At 40.6% G+C, this 4,846-nt stretch overlaps 1 long non-coding RNA gene across 1 annotated transcript in view; it reads right to left on the minus strand.

The window, feature by feature from the left end:
- Positions 1-1,703: 1,703 nt before the first annotated feature.
- Positions 1,704-4,846, minus strand: part of LOC103751241 — a 12,202-nt gene continuing 9,059 nt past the window's right edge. Inside the window, exon 4 of the long non-coding RNA XR_003847235.1 lies at positions 1,704-2,073. This is a non-coding gene — a long non-coding RNA (uncharacterized LOC103751241). The remainder of the gene's footprint in view (positions 2,074-4,846) is intronic.

The following is a 4,846-nucleotide window of genomic DNA, read 5'->3' on the forward strand; positions in this document are numbered from 1 at the left end:
TTCAGCACCCATGTTAGGTGGCTCACAATTACCTATAACTCTAGAACCAGGGGATTCAAAGCTCTCTTCTGGCCTCTGTGGACAACCACAGGCAGGTGCACTAACACTTGCACATGCGCACACAGACATAGACACACACGCACAGACACAAAGACACATGCAAAAATAAAATGAAATCTTATTTAAATATACACTTTAATGCAGGTCTATTGACAACTGACAGCATCTTGGGGATGCATAGCCCATGCGCCAGTGGATGTCCCCACGCCCATGATTATATATATGGGCAGCACAAACTGGGTTCAGTGGGCTATTAAAAAGTAAATAAAAGAGGACATGAAATTGGGAGGTGAAGGGATGTGGGAGTGGGTCTGGGAGAAGTTAGGGGAGGAGTTGGGGGTGAATATGATCAAAATACATTGTGTCCATATATGAAATTCCCAAAAACATATTAAAAAGTGGTACTGATAAGAAATACACTTTAAAAGACAGGATAAATTAAGATATGAGTAGTTTCCCCTTGGCTGTACTATGTAGATTTGGGACAGGAAGCTTCCACAAGGATGGACCTTCCATCTAGGAGAGCTTGAGCAGCACAGTAGGCTATAGCGAACGGTGAGAGTATCCCCACTGGAGGCCGAGCGTTAAGGGTGAGATGAATGAGGCCAACTCATAAAAGTGAAGGTTCAGATTCTGGTACTAATTAGAACTTTGCTATTTTGTTCATTATGGGTTCATTGCTTTTCAATTGTGTTCTTGAAAACATTTTATTGGTGGAGCTGAGGATGTAGCTGAGTTGATGGGGTGCTTGCCTACAATCAAAGGTCTGGGTTTCATCCCCAGCATTCATAAACAAGGTGTGATGGTGTATACCTGGAATCTCAACACTTGGGAGGTAGAAGCAGGAAGATCAGAAGTTCATGGGGTGTCTTAGTGCTACAGAAGACACCTGTACAAGTCACAGGATAATCAGAAGTTCAAGGTCATCCTTGGCTACAGAGAAAGTTGGGGACCAACCTGGGATCCATTAGATTTCATTAAACATAAGTGATCTGGATACTCATATTTTTTCTCAAGGTAAATATCTCACCCCATCTACCCCAGCCTAGTCCTGTTGTCTTCCTGGAACAGGATGTTCATGATGGTAAGCAAAGACTCTGCCAGGGATTATATGGAGATGCAGCGTGACTTGTGGCAGAGGCTGCTGCAGCCATCAAAACCAGAGATCGGATACAGGACGTTGACTAATCCTCAGTGAAATTTAATTTCCCTGAAAGATAGACAAGGGGCCACTGCCTGTCAATGTGGACCTTGCCTAATGCTCTCACTGGACCAAATGCTAGAGCAAAGAAAAGAACCAAGACTGTCCACATGAAAAGTCTAAGGACAAAAAGGCAGTACTTAGATTTCATAAAGACAGAGAGCACGGGACAGGAGAAGAAGATGGCCCCTTGGCTTTTATTATTCAGAACACAGATTTTAAAGTTCATCCTGAATTTATTAAGAAGTGAAGTAGACTTGTCAGTTTGAAAAACAGTAGGCATGGAAGAGTGTAAGCTTTATGAAAATGGTATAATGAATTATAGAGTTTTAGGTTGTAAATGCATTAAGATTTTTTAAAAGCATTGATTTTATTCAGATACATTTAGTTATAAAAGACAAAAACAAATCAAAGCAAAGACTTAAAATATAAAGGCATCTCATATTCCTGTGACGAAGTTCCAAAGTAAATGCCTGAGAGTTGGCTCTGGGATCTTCTATGTGTCATCTTCTGGTGCCATATTAGCCTTTCATTCTGTGTCTTTCACCTCCTATCACAAGCTGATTGTCACCGCTGTGAGCATCATGCTATCATAGGACCCCAGAGGCTAGAGCCAGAGTGTGTGGCATAGAATAGCCATTGACACAACGGTGCCATTGGACTGTGTCTCGGTTTTCATCAGGATAAGAGACCTTTCCTAAAAGCATCCATGCTAACTTCCCCTTTCCTCTCTTTGGTCAAACTGAACCACATGACCATGTGTTGCAAGTGGAGATCATGAGAAAATAAGACGAAGACTTTTTTTTCAGTCTCTGGAGTATGAAAAAGATAAAGAGACAGGAAAAAATTATGGAAGCACCAACTGTTTGCCACAGTATCCATGTCCATGGCTATGTCATTTGTTTTACACATTCATATCAACATACAATATACACAGAAAAACATGAGACAAGAACAAAACTCCACAAAATCACCATGTGTTCAATAATCAGCATTTAACTTCTATATTTGTTACTTCTCTGCTACTGTGATTAAAAAAATATAACCAACTCAACTTACAGAAGGAATAGTTTATTGGGCTATGGTTCCAGAGGGGTAAAAGTCCATCACCGTGGGGAGGACTGGCAGGAGGCAGGCATAGGCAGCTGGAGCAAAAAGCCGAAAGCTCAGAGCTCCAAGCACTCACAGGAAGCAGGGATGGCAAAACCAGAAATGGGATGAGCCATGAACACTGAAAACCCGCTGCCAGTGATGTGTTTTCTCCAGGTGGTATTTTCTAAACCTCCACAAACAGTACCACCAAGTGAGGCCAAGGATTCACATACTTGGACGTTATGGGGGACATTCTCATTCAAACCACCGCAGGCCACAAGTTTGGAGAACTGCTAAGCTCTGTTCATCTCAACCAGGGTCCCTTGTGTACCTGCTGGGTGCTATTATGGGCTGGGCCGTGAGGCGTTATCTCTACTCAACTTGTCTGCCTTTTGCCTCCTGGGTGTTTTAATTTTCTTATGGCAAAAACCCCATAGAATCCAGAGAGAAAGCATTGTGCAAATAGATTTCAAGCCCAAGCTTGTGTCAGCCTGTGACTATTTTGTTTGCAACCTGCCAGGATACTAAGCCCAAAATGAAGCAGTGGGAGAAAATCCTCTCATGGAAGTGAGGCGCAGAGACAAATCATCCCACAAAGATAAAGGGAAGGAGGTGGAGATAAACAAGCCTAAGAAGGAAAAATCTACAGAGGTCAGGTCACTAAAGCTGTTAGTTATAACAGTTTATGCAGGTACACGGATATCTGCCTAGTGCACCTCAAAGAGAGGCTGAAAGGGAAGTTTAAAAATGGGAAAAGTGATTTCAACGAATTCAAAGTAGTGGTGATAATAATGATGACACAGTAGAGGTGCCATCTAGACACAGGTAAATTCAAGGCAAATAGGGTAAATAAATGAAATGAAATTGTATATTCTTAGTGTTATGAATATTTGAAGCAACTATGAAACAATTATGCACATTTATGCATGAGATTTTAGAGACCATTAAAAAGCCCACAAAGCCTAAAAATAGAAATTGTCAAAAGCTGAGTGGGCCAGGCTTTGACATACTCTCAGTCTTCCACTGATGGAAAAGATTAAAGTGAATGAAGACATGGGACATCTAATATTGATAATAAAGATGACTTACAAGAATTTAAATCCTGCAATCAAAAATGCTTATTTTTTTCTCAGTATCTAATGGCATATTACACTACATTTCACATACTAGGTCATGAGAAACTTCAACGAACACAGGAGGTATGTACTCCTGCTTAATGAAATAATCTGAAGACAGAATTAGAAATAGATTAACAAAACACAAAAAATGGAGTTTATAATAACAAGACAAAAAGAAAATAAACAAACCAGCATTTCAATAATTTCTGGACCAAAGAGAAAAATAAAAATCTGATTACAGATTGTTTAGGAAGTAATAATGACACTATAGATGAGATACAGCTCATGCCATGCTCAGTGTAAAATTGCACCTGCAAAAGCTAGATTTAAAAACGGGTGGGGTGCTCTGGAGGGATGGCTCAGTGTTAAGAGCACTGGTTGCTTTTGCAGAGGACCTGCGTTTGAATCCCAGCACCCACATGGTGGCTAACAACTATCTATAACTCCAGTTCTAGGGGATCCAACCCCCTCTTCTGACCTCCATGGGCATTGCACAACATGGGTGCAGGCACAAATGCAGGCAATACACTCATACACATAAAATATAAATAAATAAATAAATAAATAAATAAATAAATAAATAAAAGCATTTTTAAAAGAAAAAATTCAAGGTCATCCTCAGTTAAATGTTAAGTTCCAGGCCAGACTGAAATACGGGAGACGGAATCTCAACAAAATTAGAAACAAAACAATAGTAAATAAAAATAAATGTGCAGAAGGTTCAAGTCAAGGAAATATAAAAGAAATTGTTCAGGATAAAAGTATGAGTTAAGGGGACTGGAGAGATGGCTCAGTGGTTAAGAGCACTGGCTGCTCTTGTAGAGGACCTGGGTTCGATCCCCAGCACCCACGTGGCAGATAACAACTGTTTGTAACTTCAATTTCAGGAGATCCAACACCTTCTTCTGACCTCCATGGGCATTGTTGACACATGCAGGTAATACACTCATACACATAAAAAAAAAAGTATGAGTTAATTGTAAGCAAGAGATAAAGTACAACTATCAATATATGGTATCAGATAGATACTAAATAATGCCATAGGTATGGAAGAGAATATAGTAATTAAAAACATACTACAGGGGCTGGAGAGATGGCTCAGTGATTATGAACACCTGCTGTTCTTCCAGAGGACCCAGGTTCAATTCCCAGCACCCACATGGCAGCTAACAACTTTCCATAACTCCAGTTCCAGGGACTCCAATGCCATCTTCTGGCTTCTGTGGGGCATTGCCCACATGCGCATGGTGCACTTATATACATGCAGGCAGAACACATACACATGAAATAAAAACAAAATATTTTGCTGGGCATGGTGGCGCGTGCCTTTAATCCCAGCACTTGGAAGGCAGAGGCAGGTGAATCTCTGTGAGTT

Source organism: Nannospalax galili, unplaced genomic scaffold (genome assembly GCF_000622305.1).
Source record: "Nannospalax galili isolate Female #2095 unplaced genomic scaffold, S.galili_v1.0 scaffold666, whole genome shotgun sequence".
NCBI classification, from domain to species: domain Eukaryota; kingdom Metazoa; phylum Chordata; class Mammalia; order Rodentia; family Spalacidae; genus Nannospalax; species Nannospalax galili.